We start from the raw sequence: 22,926 nt of genomic DNA, 5'->3' as shown, positions 1-22,926 counted from the left end.
TTCCTGTCCCCGATCTGTCTCTGCCCCGTGACTGTTCTCACCACCATCTCTTCCTAGGGTGTGTTCTTTACCTCGAGTGCCCTCTCTTCCCAGCTCCAATTTTGCAAAAGCTATGCTCGCTTCTGGGATATGCAAGGGTTGCTTTTTCCATTCAGCACCCCCTGCCCCAGGTTTTTTTCTCTTCCTCCCAATTTCTGCAACATACCTGTTCTTTGAAATGCCACATGTAATTTAAATGGACTTACTTTGTCCAGCATCTATTTTGGTGTGTGGACTAATTGTCTTTGAGGCTTGGAGTCAGATTTTACCCTCCCTTCTCACCCCAGCACTCAGCCCCAAACTGAGCAGTTCTTATATATATACTGTTGGTTTTTAGAATCAGAATGGCTCTGATGAGGACAATACGGTGGTCCTGACAGCTCCCCAGGAGGAGTGGAGATGGGTGGGTGGGGGGCAAGGAGACTGTAGCCAATCTTCTGACGAAGAAGGCAGCTCTATCCCTGAAGAAGACCCTGCATACAATATAAGAAAGATACCAGCAGTTCATAGCTACATGTTCAAAAACACATTTATAGAGAGAGTAGATCTCATTCACTTGCTTCCAGATCAAAGAAAGTTTCTATTCTTTTGAAAAAAAAAGTTGTAAATGACATCAACTGTCTCGCGTGACCTTTGGCAAATTACTTCACCTTTCTGAACTTCACTTACCTCATCTACAAAATGGGACTAGTAACAATGCCTACCCAATAGGGTTGTTGGGAGGGTTAAATTAGATTAGGTACATAAGCCACTTAGCCCAGAATCTGGAAAAGAATAGATATTCAATTAATGATTGCTATGATTAATCATCGTTATTGTTCCATTAAGCCAATATTTCCCAAAGTCAAGTAAGTGGATTATTTGATGGTCCATAAGATAATTTAGGTGGTGCATTGATTGACTTTTTACAAATTTTAATGTGTGGTAAGTAAAATATGATTTTATCGTATTTATTATTTCATGGGTACTCTTTCTATTTATTTATCGCTGTGTTACATACCATCCCTAAACTGAGTGGCTTTAGACAGCACTGATTTATTACTTCTTTTGGTTTGTGGCGTGGGCCGCGCTCGGCAAGCGAGTTCTGCTCTTCCTCTCACGTGTCGGGCGCCTGAGCTGGAAGGGCTGGGCCATGTGGGGCTGTTTGGGTGTCTCTCTCCTTCTCCACACCCGCTACCTCTTCGGTCAGAGAGCCAGAGTCCTCTACCTGGTGGCTCCTACTAGGTAACGTCCCACTGGCCCACCCGGAGGCAGGGTGGGAGGCACTGCCCAAGGGCGTGCATACTGGAAGTCACGGCCCACTGGGGGCCTCCAGTGGGGCAGTCTTGCACGGTCATCATACACCCAAGGCCTCCCAGCTGGTAAGTATCCACATCGCCGTCTGGCTCCAGGATCTGTGGTCTGAACCACCAGGCAAATCTCCTCAAGCAGAGCGTTTTGGTTATCCATCTCCAAACGCAGTGACTTACAGCAACAAGTCCCTTGCTATGTTCATTGATTTTGTGGGCCATGAATTCAGATAGATCGTGGCAGAGAGGTGCTCTTGGGTACCTCACCTAGCCTAGGGCCCAGCTAAAAGAACTCAGTTTGCAGAGAGCCCACGGGGATGGTTCAGCCGGAGTCGTGCCTCTGGGGGCGTGCTTCCACCTGTCTGCTGCCTTCTTCTGTTCTCCCCGACGTGACCCCCAGCCATGTGACTGACCCCTGGGCTTCTTCACAGCACAGGGGTCTCAGGGTGGTCGGATTTCTCACAGAGTTGCTGGCTTCTCTGTAGAGAGTGAGGTAGAAGCTGCTAGGCCTCTTGGAAGCAAGGCTCAGAATTGGAACTACCCTACCCTGCCATGTTGGTCCGAGACGGTCACAAAGCCAGTGTAATTCAGGGGGAGGAGAAATGGACTCGACCTCCTTTTTTTTTTAAATTGAAGTATAGTCAGTATGCAATGTTGTATGAATTTCTGGTGTGCAGCATAATGTTTCAGGTATACATGTATATATTCCTTTCCATATTCTTTGTCATTATAGGCTATTACAAGGTATCGATGCTTCTGTGTGCTATACAGTGGGGCCTTGCTGTTTATTTTATACATGGTAATGTATATCTGCACATCTTGAATTTCTAATTTATCCCTCCATCCCACTTCCCCCCGGTAACCATAAGTGTGTTTTCTATGTCAGTGAATCTGTTTCTGTTTTGTAAGCAAGTTCAGTTGTGTCCCTTTTTTTGGATTCCACCTATAAGTGCTATCATATGATATTTGTCTTTCTCTGTCTGACTTCTCTTAGTATGACGATCCCGGGTCCATCTCTGTTGCTACAAATGGCATTTCAAAATATGGGCCGCTTCACTCATTTGCATGTCATCCTCACACAAGGGGCGTGCTAACCTTCTCTGTACGGCTCCAGTTTGAGTACTGGTGCTGCCGAGGCAAGCAGGACCCCACTTCTTGAGAGAAAGGCACGCAGACGGGGAAGGCATTGATCCAGGCCTTCCAGGGAAGGCAAGTACTGCTATTTGGATACTTTCTACCACATTGTGCTTGAAGCCCAGAATAGCAGTATTTAAGCTTTTGTTTTGTTTTTAAACAGACAGAATTTTTTTGTTTTGTTTTTGTGTCTTTTTTAAGAGCATTTTAGGTTCACAGCAAAGCTGAGAAAAAGGTACGCAGATTTCTCCATATACCCACCTGTCCTTGCTAATTTATAATCTCCCAGTTAATCAGTGTTCCCTCCAGTGGTCTATTGGTTACAACTGATGAACCTACATTGACACATCACCCATAGACAATGGTTTATACTAGGTTCACTCTTGGTGCACGTCCTGTGGATTTGGACAAGTGGATAATGACACGCATCTGTCTTTATAGTATCAGAGTATTTTCATCACCCATAAATCCTCCATGCACTATCTCTTCCTCCCCACCTCCTCCTAACCCCTGGCAATCACTGATTATCTTACTGTCTTCATAGTTTTTCATTTTCCAGAATATCTTGTAGTTGGAATCATACACTATGTAGCTTTTTTATGTCAGTGTCTATCACTTAATCATCTGCATTTAAAGTTCTTCCATGTCTTTCATGGCTTGTTAGCTCATCTCTTTTCAGCACTGAATAATATTCCATTGTCTGATGTACCACAGTTTATTAATCCTTTCACCTACTGAAAGACAAGTTGGTTGATTTCACGTGTTGGCAATTATGAATAAAGCTGCGATAAATATCTGTGTGCAGGTTTTTGTGTTGACTGAGGTTTTCAGCTCCTCTGGGTAAATTCCAAGGAGCACAATTGCTGGATGAAATTAGGGTTTTAAGTTTAGAAAAACATTAAGTAAAAAATATTAGATTGAACCATATGAAATTTATGATTTTGTAGATCATGCCCAAATGTTGGTCATTTTATATGGTTTAACCTAATAGAATAGTGGTTCTCTAATGTGGGGAAGGTTTCTAATGTGATATGCAAATAACTGAAGCTTGGGAAATATCTAACTGAAGTATTTTGTCTTCTGGTAAGTTTCAATTCTTCACGTCTTTGACCAAAACACAAAAAAGGCTAACTTGGACAGTGTATTTTGTTGTTATTGGCCGTGGTGGTTTGGACAAGGGCTGATATGAGCTGCAACGGGTCAGGTGTCTATTGACTGTGTGGCAGGAAGGGACCACAGACTTCCCAGGTTGGCTGCAAATCAGACACTTGAGAGAGCCGGCAGACCTTTGACCTTTGTAGGGAGAACGCCTTCAGTCCTTTTTGATTCCTAATAGCAACAATATTTTCCACATTATCAGATAGATCAACAGAAACCCCACCAGCTTGGTGGGACATTAAGAGCATTTTCTGGCAGAAGTTGGTGCGAGAAATTGAAAAATGAATCACTGGAACATTTGGCTCTGTGCAGTGTACATCTGAGGAGGTTGTTCTCCAAAATAAACTGCCCAGCAATTAAAGAGACTGTCTTAGGCTGGGTTCTGATGATGAATCAGAACTCCAGAGATGTGGAAGGTCTGAGGTAGACACTTAACAGAATATTATTTTGTATTTTATCTCTGCCAGATCACAAAAAAAAAAAAATAATTCCCATCACTGCCCTGGTGGTTTTTCAGCCTGGCAGTCCACTGTAGTGGAAAGATTGTAACCAAATTGGGTAATGCTGCCCTGTGGATCACCAATAAAAATACTGCGAAGTTGCTTGAAGGTTTGGAATTGGTAAAATAATTTGAAGGCTCCTTACTTTCATCTTAATTCTTTTGGAGTGAAAGTTATAGGAGAAAATTTTTGTTCAAATATAGCATCTGAAAGATTTACACACTCTAAATAGAGTCGGCACAAGGTCCCCAAAACAAAAGAAAACCCCCCAGACTATTTTCCTACAGGACTTCCTGAAGGAGCACTTCAAAGGTCTAGATCTCTCCAAGATGGCTCAAGTCCTATGCCTCCCCTAAGCCTCCGTGATGTACTGGTCTCACACTCTCAGGAACGTCTCAAGTTATTTTGGCTGCTCAGCCCTGACAGTTAAATAACAGCTTGATGACAGAAGAGGTTTCATTATGTGTGTGAATGTATTTTCTTCAGCTCATCAGTGAATGGCAGACTCAAAGGTATTCAGAGGCCCAGAACAATAACGTCAAAGCTAATTCAATCCTTCACAGGTCAAGGCTTATGACCACGGCTCTCGCCTTTGTCTGACAAACAAATGCGTAGTGTTTCTGTGTGCATTTTTTTCCTGCCCAGAAAAATCACACCTTAAAATACATGGGCATTGATTGCTCTTGCTCTCCTCTGGGTTTTTCTGAGGCTCCTTCTCTGGGGATCACACAGAACTCATATTGCCCTTGTCTGGCCAGCAGCTCAAACTCGCTTTCTCCTGCAGTGTTTCGATGGCACACACCGGGATCGCATGCTTATTACTCAGGAGCGACAGGTTGAATTTTACTATCACGTTACTTTTCTCTTATTTAAACAGCCCAAAGTATCCATGTGTTCATGTAGGGGTCATCTTTTCAGGAACATACATTTATCTTCCTGAATGTATGTTCCTGAAATGCATAAAATTTTGGATCGAGTTAGTCCTCATTTTTCTCACAAGTAGAGATTGCAGATTCGATTCCCTGGGGCCATCAGAATGGTCTTCGTTGAACATCTTCTTCATCCAGAGGAACGTCTACATAGATCCTTATATAATATAACTGAAGCAAGAGGATACAGAATAATAATGATAAAGCTTCCTTAGAAATTGCATGACTACTTTTCCCCCCAGTTAATGGCAAGTAGTACTAAAACTGCCTAGTGAACAATGGTCTTCCTCTATCATAACCTTAACTGATGAATCATGTAAGCCTAGCAGGAAAAATACCTATAATTTCTTATTATAAACATGTAAGGTGGAGTGACCATGCATGTGAAATTTCCAATTAAGAGATGCAAATAAACAGTCACATCGTGGTTCACAATACCAGCCATCTGTTCCCAAAGCCTTGCAGACTCTCCTTCACTGCAAGAAAGTTAAGTGAAAGAGAGCGTTTAAAGCAACTTTTAGCTTTTATAGCCAGTGTTGGATTAGAAGCCATACCCTGTATATTGGGGTGTCATTACTTCAGAAGTTATTTTATGGCTTTTCAAGAATGAATACAAAATGTTCTTTAATGTTCAGAAGTCATAGAGTGGAAAGGGAGAGTACTGTCTAATTTCTCCATCCCCTCCCCACCTCAGACGTGGCTACTCCACACTCTTTGACATACAAGCATATATGTATATTTATTGTTCATCTGGGTCTCTTATGTGAATTTATTGTTCATCTCCTCTGCTCATTTGAAAAGATAAATTGTACTTTTCTCTTTATTGATTTCTAAGAGCTTTTTGTATGTAATGCTTGGCTGCATTAGATTTCCAGGTGAGGGTGAGCAGTAAGCAGGTCTCGCGTAAACAGTAGGAGCAGTCCCTCTGCTGAGCAGTATCTTTTGTGCAAGGCATGCTAGACGCTACTTCGATAGAGCAGTTTGCCCCCATTGTGAGGGAATGCCCCTTTCAAAGACTGGATGCAGGGACTATGTTTTGGGGCAGTAAGGTTTAGAGTTGAAGCTGTTCCCTAGCAGAAATTGCCTGCATGGCTGTACTTTGCAAAAATGCCTGCTCTCCAGCCGAGTAAGTGGTGTGGTGTCCATGTGGGCTGCACTTAGTGATTTCCTTCCAAAGAATACGGTAAGGGAAGGAGGGAAATGAACTTTTCATGGAGAAACACGGCGAACACCACCGCAGCCATAGGATCTAGGTTTCTATCAACTGTGATAAGTCATCTAACAAAAGAAAAAAGAAGACACTAATGAACTCATCTACAGAACAGAAACAGACTCGCAGACATAGTAAACAATCTTATGGTTACGGGAGGGAATAGGGGTGGGAAGGGATAAATTGAGAGTTCGAGATTTGCAAATATTAACTAACATACATAAAAATAGATAAAAAAATGAATTTCTTCTGTATAGCACAGAGAACTATATTCAATATCTTGTAGTAACCTATAATGATAAAGAATTTGAAAAGGAATATATGTATTTATATGTGCGACTGAAACATGATGCTGTGCACAGAAATTGACACATTGTAACTGACTACACTTCAATTAAAAAAACAAACAACAGTGATAAGTCATGTTGATAGTATGATGCAAACTGATAACCACGGCCTCACCACGACACCAGACAAACCCAAATTGAGGGACATTCTACAAAATACCCTTCAGTCCTCCACAAAACTGTCAAGGTCACATGAAACAAGAAAATTTGAGAAACGGTCACAGTCTAGAGGAGGCTAAGGAAACATAAATACTAAATGAAATGTATCCTGGATGGGATCCTGGAGCAGAGAAAGGCCACAGGTGAAAATGAAGGAAATGTAAATAAAGCAGGGCGTTTAGTTAACCATAACAAATCATTATTGGCTCATTAGTTGTGATAAATGGACCACATGAATAAAAGACGCTAATAATAGAGGGATCGGGCCATGGGGTGCACAGGAACTCCGTACTACCCCTGCCAATTTTCTTTAAATCTATTCTGAAGTTAGCAGTTTGTTAGAGGGGGAAAAAGGGCAGATATTCACATGGAACCATCTCCCCAGTGAAGCCGTAAAGTTCTCACCTGACTTAGCCTGACTGTGACTATAGTGACCCAAACTCAATTCATCTAAAAGCAGCTGAAACACACAAAATCTGACTTGGGGTGATTTTCCTGGGGAGGTTCTTGCTGGCCATCTCAAGGGCTGCGTGGCCAGACCAGTGGAAATACTGAGCAGGTAGAAGCTGTAGCGATGACCCCCATCAGACCATTTCATTTTACAGAAGAAACTGAGGCCCAGAGGGAAGGAGGCGTTCACCTAGGTCTTGCGAATACTGAGCTGGAACCTGCATCTGTTTCCTAATTCAGTGCTCCTTCTCCTGCCACGTGCTTCTTCCTAAACCTTTCTGCTTGACTCACAAAAGCCCCTCCGGTTGCTGCCATTCCTTTTTCCCGTTTTGTCCAAAGAGTGATGGGAGTACCACATATCCTGAATATTACATAAAAGACAGCGAGAGAGCGCAGGAAATTTGGGATCTGAGATCCAACTTCCTGATTGTCTCTGGACCTCAGTCCTTAGCTACAACATGGCTCTGATAATCCCTAGCTCTCAGATTAAGAGAGACTCTATATATAAACCGAGTCCGGAGTCTGGCCGTGGTGGGCCCTCGAAAACGGAGTGTCCTTTCACAAGCACGTACACTTGGATATACCAGTGACAGCCTCGGGGAAGTCCTGGGCCCTTAAATAGCGCCTGTGAATTGGGTGATAATTGCATTCATTGAAGCTTTTCCTGGCCAGGGCTCTTCCACAGAATCAGCCCCTTCTGCAGGCCTTCCTACTCACCACAGATTGTTCTCCACCAGAATCCACGCTACCAAGTGGGGAGAGACGGCACTTTTACCTGGCAAATTAGAGACAGCCCCCCTCCCGCGGGGCCCTGGGAGCCAGCAGCCTGAATGAAGGCATTGCCATTAGGATAGATAATTTAACTCGCAGGCTGAGGGAAAATGCAATTGGGAGCTTTGAAATGTTTAGCTCGGTCTCTAAATATTCCATTGGGATTGAATTGTCTCTTTTCCTCGAAGCTGATAAAAACTAAGGTCATGTTTCAGAAGGCCTTTAATAAGGGTGCTTCATCTTTTTTTTGCATCTTAAAGCCCAAAGCCAGGGGTGCTGTCTGTGAGTACTTGTGGCCTGCCTTTGGTGGCCAGCCCCCATCACCCTCACCTGTCCCAGAGGCAGGCTCAGAAATGTGGAAAGGCGTGCCATTATCAGACAGTTAGAGTTTAAAAGCATCTCAAGAAGGAAAGAATTAGCAGCTTTCATCCTGGAGTTCCCAGGAAATTAGAACCACTCCTCTTAGTTTGTATACCTTCTAAAACACCCTGCCGCCAGGGGTGGGGTACAGGCAGCCTCCGTGGGGGTGACCCCAGGCAGCAGAGCTACAGGAGGAGGGGAGGGGAGAAAGGCCAGTACAAGGTGTGTGAATGAGCGATTTCATGTCCGTAGCGCGCTCTCTGGCGGGTCTCGAAGAAACCAGTCAAACCCATGTCCACCATGTCTCAGACTTTTCCCACGGAGCACAGGGAGGCGGGAGAACTGCCCCTGCCTTCTGTCCTCCACGGCTGAAGGTTGCCTCAGGCAGCGTCACCACTCCATCCTCATGGCTCTGTGCTTTTGTGCACAGTTGCATGGACTTTACAGCCTCCCAGGAGGTAGACCAGAAGGACAGTAGAGTGCCCTTGATGGGGGACTCAGCCTGTGGGCATGGAGCTGTCCACCACAGTGGCACGGGTGTCAGAGGGGCTTCAGCGGGCTGCCTTTACAGCATCTGCTGCTGCGGCACATTCTAGAACCATGCTATCCAATACCATAGCCACAATTAAACACGTGAACATTAAAAATTAAGAGTCTCACTCACACTAACCTCATTTCGAGTGCTTAAAAACCACATATGGCCAGTGGCTAGTGTATTGGACAGAGCAGATCTAGGACATTTCTAGCATTGCAGGAAGTTTTATTGAGCTAGTCTAGCGGATGGTTGACCAGGTACCTTCAGTTCTGTAGGCCCCTGACAAACTCGTATGGACTGACTATCAAGTAGTCAGGATAGACTAGGCCTTGCTGAAATACCAAATAACCCCCAAGCCTTGATGGCTTCAAACAACAAAGGTTTGTGTGTGAGTGTGTGTGTGCGCGTTTTAATTGAAGTTTAGTCGATTTACAACATTGTGTTAGTTTCTGGTGAACAGCATAGTTATTCAGTTAATTACTAATTAACATATATATATCTATTCTTTTTCATGTTCTTTTTCATTACAAGCTATTATGAATATGGTTCCCTGTGCTATACAGTAGGACCTTGTTGTTTATCTATTTTATATATATCAGTTAGTATCCGCAAATCTCAAACTCCCAATTCATCTCTTCTCACCCTCTTCCTCCCTGGTAACCATAAGTTTGTTTTCTATGTCTGTGAGTCTGTTTCTGTTTTGTAAATAAGTTCATTTGTATCATTTTTTTGGTAGATTCCACATGTAAGTGATATCATATGATATTTGTCTTTCCCTGTCTGACTTACCTCACTTAGTATGAGCATCTCTAGGTCCACCCATGTTGCTGCAAACAAAGGTTTATTTCTTACTCAAACTGCATGTCACACCTGGGATCCAGGTGGAGAAGAAGCCTACCACCTGGAACACTGTCAGTCGCCTGGCAGAGGAGTAGGGAGCCCTCTGGGTCTTGTACCAACAACTGGTGCCCCAGCCAGAAATGATGCACCATTTCCATTCACAGCTCATTGGCCAGAACAAGTCATGTAGTCCCACCTGACCGCTGGGGAGCAGGAATTTCAGAGAGGAAGGCTGGATAGCTGGATATCCGCGAGCTGCTCTGTTATGATAGCTCTCTCTCCTACCTACTCATGTGTCTATTCAACAGATATTTGAATACCTGCTGGGCACGGAAGTGAGCCTGGAGGTACGGAGCCTGGAGAAATAGGCAAGGTTCTTGCCCTTACGGAGCTTACTTACCATTTGCTGGTAAATCAACACTGAAGGGCAGTTACAGTGAAGGGGGTTAGGTGTCCTGATAAGGACAGAACAGATGCTTCAGAATCAGCAAACCAAGCAGGTTTCAGGCATAACAATGAGATAACGAGAACTGTATTTGTCCAAGCTGAGTCCAGAATAATCACAAGGAGAGGAAACGAGGCCTCTGTTTAGTCCATTTGCACATTTGGTCCATTCCTGAATGGAGCCCCAGAGAGGTGCTTAGCTAGCCTCTGCCAGCTGGCCTCCTTGACGCCACCTACCTTAGGCAGGTTGCATAGGGTTTGCCTAGGCGGGCACCCCAGCTCACAGATTCACCACGGCACTCAGTGCTGGTGTTCCCGGTGCAGAGCCAGAGCTGGGTGGCAGGCCTGGAAGCCAGCAGGCCTTCTTAATTTCCCCTGGAGGAGGTCAAATCGGATCAGCCAAGAGCCCAGGGCCACCCAAGTGAGCGTCTTGTGGCTTTGAGGGTGGAGGAAGCAGGGAGCTAAGGATGAGGGAGGGGTGCTACCTGGTGCCTCTTATTCTTTTTTTTTTTTTGGCTTGGCCCCTTTCTTTCTTTTTTGGGGGAAGGGGGAGGTAAATAGGTTTATTTATTTATTTATTCATTTAATGCAGGGACTGGAAATTGAACCCAGGACCTCACACATGCTAAGCACGTGCTTTACCACTGAGCTGTACCCACGCTGCTGCCTGGTGCTTCTTGCCCTCTCCCAGGTGCTCTGTGGCTGTGGGCACCAGGCCCTCACCTGCTGACCTGCCTGTCCGCAGAACAGGACATGCGGCTAAATGTCCCGGCTCAGTTCCTGTCCTCTGGTTCAGGGGATATCCACAAAGTGCAAGTTTCTTAAATTCCATTTTTAAATGACATCTTTTTTTTCTTGATTTTCTTCCTCCCTGAAATTCATTCATTCAAAATAGACATGCTAGGAGGCAAGCATGTGCATTAAGTGATGGACCGTGAGGCCCCAGGGTTGGCATCCCAGCTCTGCCACTGGACAGGGCATTTAAAGCTCTGTGCCTCAATTTTCTTGCCTGTAAAATGGAAATACAAATTTGTAACTTCAAATGGTTGTTATGAGGATTGCATTGGTTGATCCATGTAAAGTGCATAGAAAAGGCCGGGCACTCGGTTAGCACTCGGACGAGCTGTTGTGTTATTGTTGCCATTCCTCAGCACCTGCTGACATGCTGAGCAGCACAGGGTTTTGGGTTAGGGCTGGGGAGGGACATAGTCAGTCAAGCAGCCGTGGAGCATGGAGGCTTAGATAATGAGCTCCGTGGCCTGGTTTCAGGTCTGGGCTCTGTCCCTTACTGGCTGTGGGACTTTGAGTAAGCTATGAAGCTCCCCAGGCTCTGTCAAATTGCAGATAATGACTCTGACCATTTTCATAGGGATTGACTGAGAAGTGCATGTGATACAGGAAAAAACGTGGGGCGAGAGGATGGCCACGTCCTAGGTCCCAGGAGAGTCCCTGGGAGGCACCCTGCCAAGTGAGGGTCCTGGGCTTCGCGCAGGAAAGAATTCAAGAATGAGTCATGGTACAGTAAAAGCAGACTTATTCAGAGAGGTGCATACTCCATAAATGAGTGCAGGCTGTCTCAGAAGGTGAGAGAAAGACCTAGGAGATGCACACTCCATAAGCAGAGTGCGGGCCAACTTACTCAGAAGGGAGAGCGGCAGACTCAGAGCACGGGGTCAGCTAGGAAAAATGAGATAGGCCACGAGGCGCTCCGTTGTTAGATTTTATGGGCTCGGTACTTCATATACTAATGTGTGGGAGGATTATTCCAACTACTTTGGGGAAAGGGCTGGGAGTCCCAGGAACTGAGCCATCACCCACTTTTTGACCTTTTATGGTCAGCCTTGAAACTGTCATGGTGCCCTTGGGAGTGCCGTTTACCATGGTAATATATTACAGTCAGCCTATAATGAAGCTCAAGGTCTACCAGAAGTCAAATCTCCTACCATCCTGGGCCTCAAGATCTTCTGGGAGTTGGAGCTCCCACCACCTTGGTACTAATGGCTGTGTCACCCTTTTAATGGTTGTGCCCTGCCCCCTTCCCTCCTGTCTCACATGCACTTCAGTGTTTAGCACTGAGAGAACATGCTGTAGAGGAAATTGTAGGGAGAGAAGAAGACACAGAGTGGACATGAGGTGAGAGAAGGCAAGCACATACTGGATGGCTGTGCTGGAGATGTGCTGGAGGGAGGCAGGGACAAGGGTCCCTGGAAGGAAGCAGAGGCTTCTGAGGAGGCGGTCTCGGAAGGCTTCTTGTAGGAGGCATCATGGAACGTGAGCCTGGAGGAGGAGGGATAGGCACTGGTCTCGCAGGGAAGGAGGGAGGAAACATTCTGGATACAGCCAGCATATCTCAGCTTATTGGGCCGACAGTGGGGTGTCATTGAAGGATATTGAGCTAGAGAGTGACCTGTCACTGGGATCAAAGAAGAAGGTGGGAAAGTAAGTGCACAGAGCAAAGGGGCCAAAAATGTATCTCCAGTAGGTGAGAGAAAAATAATATATTGACATTTAGAGCACTAACTATGTGCCTGGCACTGCCCTAAGCACTTGCTTGGATGAACTCATTTTAATTTTCATAGCAACCCAGGGGAGGGTATAGCTCAGTGGTAGAGCGGGTGCTTAGCATGAACAAGGTCCTGGGTTCAATCCCCAGCACCTCCATTAAAATAAATAATAAATAAATAAGTGAATGAGTTAATAAACCTAATTATCCTCTCCCCCAAACAAGAAATTTAGAAAAGAAAAGAAAAACGTTTTCATAGCAATCCCATTAGATGGTTCTCTTTTTATCCTCAAGTTACAAATGGCACAGAGAGGTTGAGTCACTCACCCAAGGTCACACAGAGAGAAAGTCCAAGTCTGAGATTCAAACCCAGACAAGCTAGCTCTGAGCCTGTGCTCTACACTTCTTGAGATGCTTGTACTTCTGTGGGCATTAGGGGAGGAAGGGGAGAAACAGCTGAGGAATGTGGCTGTTCTGAAAAGAAACGATGGAGGACGTGATTTAAAGCACAGCCAGAGAGTGTTTGGCTTGAGAGGGGGGAATCTCTAGTTCTCTGAGACAGGAGAGGAGGACCGGAGCATAGAAGGAGGAAGGGGGATGTGGGTAGATGAGAGATCTCCTGGGAAACAACTTAGACAGTGTCACTTATGGAGGAGCTGAGGGAGGTGGTTGGGGAATCATCCTTGTGAGGGGCTTAGAAAGAGGAAGGGGGTCTTTGAAACCATGTCCCTGACCACATAATCTAATAAAGGCCTTGCTGGGCAAGGCTACACACTCTCTGGGAAGGCAGTGTAGCTGGCATTGGACTGGCTGGATCCTAATCCAAGCTCTGCCCATCTTAGCTGTGTGACTTGGGGTATGTCACTTAACCTTTCTGTGTCTCGGTTTCCTCATTGGACAAATAGGTACCTACCTCTTTGTTGTTGTTGTCAGGACTGGATCTGTTCGTTTATGGAGAGGGCTTAGGGTTAGGATAGTCAGCACCAGGCAAGTATGAGCTATTATAATTGTTGTTATCTTTCTGGAGATCCCAGAAATCTTGACAAACCAGGACAGAATAACGGGATTGTAGTGGCTGGTGGCCTAGGCCTCTCCAGGCCAAGCCCCACAGTCCAGTGGCTGGAGTACAGAGACATTCACGACGCTTCATTTAGAGACGTCTAAAGAATGCATCTCCCCTTAGTCCACTGACTTCCTCATTTTTCTAGTGGCAGATTCTGGAATCACCACGGAAGTCTTCAGATTCGACTTTCTATCGTGAGAACAAATGTGTGCGACAGAGTGCTTACTAATAAGATACCGAGCCCAGGGAAAACCTGGAGGCTTATAAAAAACACCAGACACCCTTGCAAAGGAACTTGGTTAATCTGTGCTTCAAACCACAGATGCTGCCACCCCCTCATCAAGGTTTCAGTTGGTTTAACAGCTTCCCTCCTAAATTTCCCCTTTCTGGGCAGACATTCCCTGCCTCCCACCACCCCAACCCAGTGGCATTAGAGTTTCTGATCACCAGCAGCACCAAAGACACTGGGGCAAGTAACAGTGATGGAGTGAAGTCAATGATTCCATTTAATTTGAGAGCACATTGCATTTTTAGGGTGTAACTCACTCAATTAATGATAGTTCACTCTATCAGCAATACTTCTATCTCCTTTATTTTATTTTTGTCTGTTTTTTGGTGGAGGGAGGTAATTAGGTTTATTTATTTATTGACGGAGGTACAGGGGATTGACCCCAGGACCTCATCGTGCATGCTAAGCACGTGCACTGCCACTGAGCTATACCCTCCCCCTTATCAGCAATACTTCCGAGACAATCTGTCAGCATCTCAGATAGGATGGATTTCAGAGGTGCCACCTTTTGATGCCGGAGAGTCATGTGAGAGGCCCCTGCCCCACTACTGGCCGGAGTCATTGGAATTGGTGAGGTCTGGGGATATGGGAGAAGACATGCTCCCAGCTCTCCTGTATACACCTCCACCCCCTTCATGCCTCCCCAGGCTTGTTCCACTCACTGAAGACGACTTGGATTTACAGATGCCTCTTTTAAGCATGTGTGCCTATTCCCCTCATAAGACTTCTTACCAGTATATCTTCCACCACCCAGCAGGATCGGGACCTCCAGGGACTGCCTGAATGCCCTGAAGCCAGGGGCAGAGGTGGGAAAGGAGCACAGAGAAGATGGGTGGGCTCCCAGAGGCATTTCACCTTCTTTGCTGAGATCTGCCCAGGACCTTGTGGCCCTCCACGCTGAATGCTACTGAAAGATGACTGCTTGGGGAGCTTCGTAAAGAGATTACAAAGCATGTGCTTAAGTGAAGGAGAGGACTTTAGTGGCTTTAAAAATCAATCATGGGGAGGGGAGATTATAGGTCAGTGGTAGAGCACGTGCTTAGCGTGCGTGAGGTCCTGGGTTCAATCCCCAGTACCTCCATTAAACAGACAAATAAGTAAATTAACCTAATTACCACCACCGTCACTAGGATTAGGCAGGGAAGGGTTCTTCTCTGTAGGTTTCAGAGGGAGCATGGTCTGCTGACACTTGATCTTGGACTTCTAGCCTCCAGAACTGTAAGACAATAAATTTCTATTATTTTAAGCCAAAAATAAATAAATAAATAAATAAATAAATAAATAAATAAATAAATAAATAAATAAATAAATAAATAAAGTGACCACCGAGCAGACCATCCTTTACTTAATAAGCACTTATATTGAAGGTGCTCCGTCTTAGCTGCACTTTGGAATCACCTGGGGTGATTTGACAAGCTCTGATGCCCAGGCACACCTCAGACCTTCAAACAGAATCCCTGGGGTGAAACCTAAGCATCAGTATTTTTGGAAAGCTCCCTAGGTGCTTCCACAGTGCAGCTGACATACCTGGTGCCTGCCGTGTGCTGTGTGCATATGGACACGTTGAATCCTTGCATCTGTTTTATGAGTGAAGTGCAGATTTTGTCCCCATTTTACAGATGAGGGGATAGAGGCACAGAGACATCCCCTGCTTTGTCCATGATCATATGGCTGGTAATTTCCAGGATGGAGATTTGAACCTGGGCCATCTGGCTCCAGAGTCCAGGTTTGTCGCCAACAGGTTCATTTCCTCCTGTGACACGGGAAACATGAGCTCTTGGCAAAGCCTGATACTGTGAAGTGGCCACGGTGCAAGGGATGGAGACCCTGTGTCTGCTTTCTGGGAAGCTGAGTAAAAGATCTTCCCAAGCAATGCCACATTTACAATTAGTAATTTTAAAACATTGCTACCGGAAAAGGCAGACTTTCCCATTCCGCCCACAGACTGTCTTAGGATAAGATTTCCACCTCTCCTTTTCTTCCCCATATCCACCCCAAAAGATTGAGAGCTAGACTCAAGCTGGAATTAAGTGGGGAGAGGGTGCAGTTTGTCAGTTGGGTCTTCTGTCTGTGGTTAAGGTCCAGCCCATCGGGCTGAAGGCTTCCTGACATGTGCGCTGGACTGGGGACTTGTCACATGCTTGTCTAAAATTAGTCTGCTGCTGTGAGCAGAACTGAAAAGTTGAGGAAAGAGGATAGGATTGGGAGGAACACTGTATCTGGTCCCGGCTGCTTCCCCAAATCAGCCCTAGCGACTTGCCTTCCCTCTGGGCCTCTTCCGTAAAATGAAGAGAGCTGGATTCCATCTGAGGTCACCAGTCAGTTCAGCCAAGAGACATGTTTTGTTTGGCCCTCACTTTCAAATTGTTTTGAATTAATTGCCAATGTTTAAAGATTGGGATCATTTACATAAAGGCTAGATTTCCAGCTTCCCTTGAACAGTTATAAGAGACATCCTTGCCCTGCTGGGTCCCGTGGGCAACCACAGGCTGGAGTTGAGACAGCACACTCTTTAGATGGGGTGCACAGTTTTCCCCATTCCACCCTCCCCCCCCAAAAGACTGGCCAATGTCTCTGTTTACGCATCTTCTGACTCTTGCAGGGACTGGAAACCAGATGATTTCCAAAGTCTTCTCCAGAAGTTGAGACTCCTTCATTCACAGGATCTTTAAGTCTATGAGGCAGGGATGAAGTCTTACAGATTGAGGCTCAGTCAATATTTTCATTTAAAGATAGGGTTGATCAAAGTAAAACTAACACAGAGGGTGATGTCCTCTGTGAGAGACTGTTTCCTGATGTCTCTCACCTCCAGCCCGTGGCTGCCTGCGGGACCCGGCAGGGCAAGGCTGTCTCTTCCAATCGTTCAAGAGAAGCTGGAAATCGCGACTTCCTGTAAATGATTCCAATCTTTAAACGCTAGCAGTTAATGTTTTATCTTTCACCTTGACACATGTAATTGACAACGTTCTGCACGCTTCCCGTGCATTTTTATATTCTGGTTCATGTTTTGAAGGCATGGGCAGAGACAAAACCAAAGCCATATAAGGTTATGAAGAAAACTGCCTACTAAAGAAAAGGGAGGACACGGGCTAATGTGTTCTCGGAGGGACAGTCTGAAATTACAGAGGAGAACTACCTGTCCTTCCAAACAAGACAATCTGAAATAAATTCCAGGAAAGTGTGTCAGGTGGGTGTGGTGTCTGACGTTGTTTTACACCGACCATGTTCAGTGAGACCCTCTGCTCTTGATGGGACGTGAAGTTCTCAGGGAGTGGGGCTGTTTATTTCAGAACTTTGACGATGACCATATCGTCGCTTGAAATCGCACATAAATTTAAGTTCTCTTGGCTCTCAGAGCTCTTCGGATGATGAGACATTAATAAAAATACATCTGGGTGCAGATGTTAAGTGATTTTTTTTGTCCCTCTGACTACTCACAACTTTCCTTTATGTATTTCCTTTAATTTTTACTGGACTAATTATGAAAATAAAATTAATACGTACAGATATCAAAGAGTGGAATGATATGAAAAGTGAAGTAAATGTCTGTTTTCGGTTATCTAATTTTCAGATTTTTATTTCTTTCTTTTTAATGGAGGTACTAGGGATTGAACTCAGGACCTCACACGTGCTAAACATGTGCTCTACCACTGAGCTACATCTTCCCCCGTTAATTTTTAAATTTTCAGTGTGGTAAAATACACATAACATAAAATTTATCATCTCAACCACTTTTAAGTGTAGTTAGTTCAATAGTGTTCAATAGTGTTAAGTATATTCATGTTGTTTTCTCTTTTATCTTAACCCCAGTGTTAACCACAGTTATATTTTTCTATGTCCTTACAGAAAATTAGATGCACATTCTTTGTTATTAATACAAACACATTTTTTCACATCTTTTAAAGTTGCCACATCAGCGTGGATCAGTCTTGCTTGTTCTTTTTATGGTTGCCAAATATTCCATTCTTATGGATAATTTACTTAACTAATTCTTTTTTTAAGCAGAATATAGCTGATTTACAACGTTGTGTTAGTTTCTGGTGTACAGCATAGTGATTCAGTTATACATATATTATTTTTTAGACTCTTTTTCATTATAGGCTATTATAAGCTATTGAATATTAATTCTTTATTAATGGATATTTAAGTACTCTGGAGAGTTTGGCTATTACCAAAAAGAAAGAAATCCTATCCTGAACATATTTGTTATATATATATACACATATTTGTGTTTGGCTTATCTACGCAAGTATCTTGTGGGTGGATTCTCAGTAGCCCACAAACTGGCATCTTTGTCTGGTTGACACTTTCCTAGCCGAAAACACGGCAGGTTGTGTACTAAGGGTTTTTAGATCCAGTAGAATACTTATCATAAACTATAATGGCATAGAAGATACACTGCAGCCGTGTCTGAACTCTGAAATTAGACGATTAAGTCCAAATTGAGGCCCTGCCAGATAGACTGTAAAGCCTCGGGCAACTTGCTCATAACATCACTCGCCTCAGTGTGTTCATCTGGAAAACAGGTTCATAATCATAGCTGCCCCTGGGGGTTACTGGAGAACTAAATGCACGGTACCTGGGGCAGGTCAAGCACTCCATGCATTAGTTAGTATTCTAGGTCCTTCTCTTAACTATGAACTTTGAGCCAGACAGTTTAAACATGATAGCTTACAAGATATTTTCAAATTTAAGATTTAAAAATCTATAGAAGCAAAAAGAAACAAATGGGACCCAGTTAAATTCATAAGCTTTTGCACAGCCAAGGAAATCATAAACAAAATGAAAAGACAACCTACGGGTTGGGAGGAAATATTTGCACATGATGTGACTTACAAGGGCTTAATTTCCAGAATATACAAACAGCTCATACAACTTAATAACAAAACAACAAACAACCCAATCCAAAAATGGGCAGAAGACCTAAACAAGCAATTCTCCAGTGAAGACATAGAAATGGCCGATAGGCACATGAAAAAATGCGCAATATTTCTAATTATCAGAGAAATGTAAATCAAAACTACAATGAGGTATCACCTCACACCAATCAGAATGGCCATCATTCAAAAGTCCACAAAGGATAAATGCTGGAGAGGATGTGGAGAAAAGTAACCCTCCTACACTGCTGATGGGAATGCAGTTTGGTGCACCCATTATGGAAACAATATGGAGATTTCCTCAAAAAACTAAAAATGGACTTAACCATATGACCCAGCAATCCTACTCCTGGGCATATATCTGGAGGAACTTTAATTCAAAAAAGACACATGCACCCCAATGTTCATAGCAGCACTATTTACAACAGTCAACACATGGAAACATCCTAAATGTCCATTGAAAGATGACTGTATTGTGGTAAGAAGTTGTGGTATATTTATACAATGGAATACTACTCAGCCATAAAAAAGAATAAAATAATGCCATTTGTAGCAACATGGATGGACCTGGAGATTGTCATTCCAAATGAAGCAAGCCAGAAAGAGAAATACCATGTGATATCACTTATATGTGGAAACCAAAAAAACACAAATGAACTTATTTACAAAACAGGAACAGACTCACAGACATGGAAAACAAACTTATGGTTACGAGGAGGGAAAGAGGGTGGGAAAGGATAAATTGGGAGTTTAAGATTTCCAAATACTAATTACTATATATAAAATAGATTACGAGTTTCTTTAGTATAGCACAGGGAACTATATTCAGTATCTTGTAGTAACCTATAATGAAAAAGAATATGAAAAGGAATATATATATGTGTGTATGTATGACTGAAACACTGTGCTGTGAAATTGACAGACAGAACATTGTAAACTGATTATACTTCAATAAAATTTTTTTAACAAATAAAGGAGTAGTAAATTTAAAAATCCCAACATTTTATTCTATCATTCAATTGCCAAAGTATGGGGAAAATTGACAAAACTTGTCAACATACAAAAACTACCCATGTGCAGCCAACCAATTCTTGCTCTCCTCCATCTCCTTAAGAATACTTTGGATTGCGCTTATTTCCCCTGACATGTGTCATGGAAATTGCACTTGCCTTTCCTGAACTTACCCTGGGTCAAATAAAGCCAGAGCCCAGGGACGACCTCTCAAGAGAACAATTCTTTACATGCTTTAAATGTCTGCAAATGTCTCCTGTACTTTGCCTCATAATCTTGACTTTGCCAGGTTACCTGAAATGGGCTTGTTTTCTTTTCATAAATGAAGTGGAGTCAAAAGAATCCCCGTAACACATTCTCCCTCCGTGGCTCTGACTTGGGGGCAGTAGGAGAGGAGAGATGCACTGTCATCAACAGCCCGTTTCCCTGGGTCGCCGCTGGTTTCCTGCCTGGGTTCTGGAGACCTTGTCGTGGAGCACAAACCACTCACTCTTTGCTCTAGACTTGCTCTTCCTTTTCTCAGTTTTACAGAAACCTTCTCCTGTCACTCTTCATGGCTCTGATTAGTGAACTTTTGTTAATCCTAATAAAAGATGGTTTGAGTGATGCAGCAGAAATGCTGGCCAGAGAGGGGTTGTTGGCAGGAGATATGATGAGGGCATGTGGACAGGTCTTTGTGCAGGTGGCATCTGTCCAGTGGAGTGGCTGTAGCAACTCTTGAATGAGTCTTCATACTCGAGACTCTTACCACGGAATAATATTCAAAAGATTCCTTAGCACCTGCCACTGCTTTGTGGCCACAAGAGGTCCCTCTACCTTAGGTTGTCAGGTAATGGTAATAGACACAGTTACTAAGGTCAGGGAAGCAGTAAAGAATCTTGTAGACCCCCATCTTGGAGCCTGAGATGCAAATTGATTGGCTGTGAATAGTCAGCATTTTGTGGTTGGTGTGTTTTTGCAATGCCTTGTACTGATTCTCGAAAAGGTATGCATCCTGCTACATAAGCCCTGTATGCTCTGAACTGCTTCCCACGTCTTGAGAGCAGACTGAGATCAGGAGGATGTCCCCTTGGAGGGTTCCCCTGAAACCTAATGGAGAATGTAAATATTTATTGAGCACGTACTATGGGCCAGGCTCTGTTCTAGAAAACCTGGGAAGGCAGTGCACAGAAAAGAGAAGTCACCTGCTTTCTAGGAGCTTATATACCAGTAAGGGCAGTTATCAATAGATAAACATCCAGTACATTTGGTAGTGGTAAGCCCAATGCAAAATCATAGAGGTAAGAAAAGTCAAGAATAACAGGAATAGAAAATGAAATAAAAGACACCATATTGGAAAGAAATAAAACCATTTGCGGAAGACAGATCTTGTACATAAAAATCCTAAAGAATCCACTAAAACATGATAAGGACTAGTAAAGGAATTTAGCAAGGTCACAGGATCCAAGATACGCCAAAATCAATGGTATTTGTATACAGTTGCAATGAACAACCTGAAAAAGAAATTAAGAAAATGATTCCATTGACAATAGCATCAGGTACAAACACAATAGAATACTTAGGAGTAAATTTAACAAAAGAATTTCAATATGTATACTCTAGAAATTGTAAAATGTTGAAAGAAATGAAGGAAGATCTAAATAAATGGAGAGACATCTCATGTTCATGGATTGGAAGGCAACATTGTTCAGATGGCAGTACTCCCCAAATTTATCTATGAACTCAATGCAATCCCTAGCAGAATCCTAATTGGCTTCTTTGTAGAAATGTGCTAGCTGATCCTAAAATTCATACGGAATTACATGAGCCCTGAATAGTCAAAATCATCTTGAGAAAGAAGAACAAAGTTGGAGGACTCACTTTTCAATTTCAAAACTTACTATAAAGCAACAGTAATCAAAACAGTGTGGTACTGGCTTAGGATGAACTTAAAGGTCAGTTGGATAGCCAAATGCGAGAGAATGAATTTGAATCTTTGCCTCCCACCATAGACAAAAATTAACTCAAAATAGGAGCAAAGATCTGAAGGTAAAGCCCAAATGTTAAAACTCTTAGAAGAAAACATAGGGGTCAATCTTCTTGATCTCGGATTTGGCATTGAATTCTTAGACAGGACACCAAAAACGCAAGCAACAAAAGAAAAAATACATAAATTGTACTTCATTAAAATTAAGAACTTTTAGACTCCAAAGGACACCATCAAGAAAGTGACAAGACACTCACCTAATGGGAGAAAATATTAAAGATCAAATATCTGATAAGGGACTTACATCTAGAATCTATAAAGGACTCTTACAACTGAATAACAAATGAGGGGGAGGCTAGAGCTCAGGGGTAGAGCACATGCTCAGCATACACGAGGTCCTGGGTTCAATCCCCAGATCCTCCTCTAAATAAATAAGCAAAACCCAATTACCTCCCCCTCCAAAAAAAACAAACAAACAAACAAACAACAACAAGAAGACAAACAACCCAGTTAAATGATGGAGAAGAATATATATAGGTATAACTGAATCGCTATGCTGTACACCAGAAACTAATACAACATTATAAATCCACTATACTTCAATTTTTTAAAAATATGAATAAAGGATCTGAATAGGCATTTCTCCCCACAAAAAGAAAAATGCACAAATGGACAAAAAGCACTAGAAAGGAGGCCAAGCCGTCAGGGAAATGCAAATCAAAACCACAAAGATATACCACTTCACACCCATCGGGATGGCTGTCATCAAAAAGTCAGATAATAGTAAGTGTTGACAAAGCTGTAGGAAAATCGGACACTTCCTACATCCCTGGTGGGAATGTGAGCAGGTTCAGCACTTTGACACACAGCCTGTCAGTTTCTCAAACAGAGTTCCATTGACCAGCAATTCCATTCCTAGGTATATACCTGGGAGAAATAAAAACACATCCACACAGAAACCTACACAGAAATGTTCATAGCCGTATTTCTCATAATAGCCAAATGAGGGAAGCAACCCAATCACCCATCAATTGATGAATGGATAAACAAAG

General features: G+C 43.4%; 1 protein-coding gene and 1 non-coding gene across 2 annotated transcripts in view; one reads left to right on the top strand and one right to left on the bottom strand.

Moving 5' to 3' along the window:
• Nucleotides 1-22,926, top strand: part of PLCL2 (phospholipase C like 2) — a 256,524-nt gene that overhangs the window by 822 nt on the left and 232,776 nt on the right. The gene's annotated exons all lie outside the window — the stretch shown is intronic.
• Nucleotides 2,366-2,472, bottom strand: LOC123619977 (U6 spliceosomal RNA). Its single transcript, XR_006728659.1, has one exon. It is a non-coding gene; the product is annotated as a U6 spliceosomal RNA (small nuclear RNA).

This window comes from Camelus bactrianus, chromosome 1 (genome assembly GCF_048773025.1).
Source record: "Camelus bactrianus isolate YW-2024 breed Bactrian camel chromosome 1, ASM4877302v1, whole genome shotgun sequence".
Taxonomy (NCBI): domain Eukaryota; kingdom Metazoa; phylum Chordata; class Mammalia; order Artiodactyla; family Camelidae; genus Camelus; species Camelus bactrianus.
The sequence above is the reverse complement of the archived record's forward strand: the minus strand, read 5'-3'. Positions and strand labels throughout refer to the sequence as shown.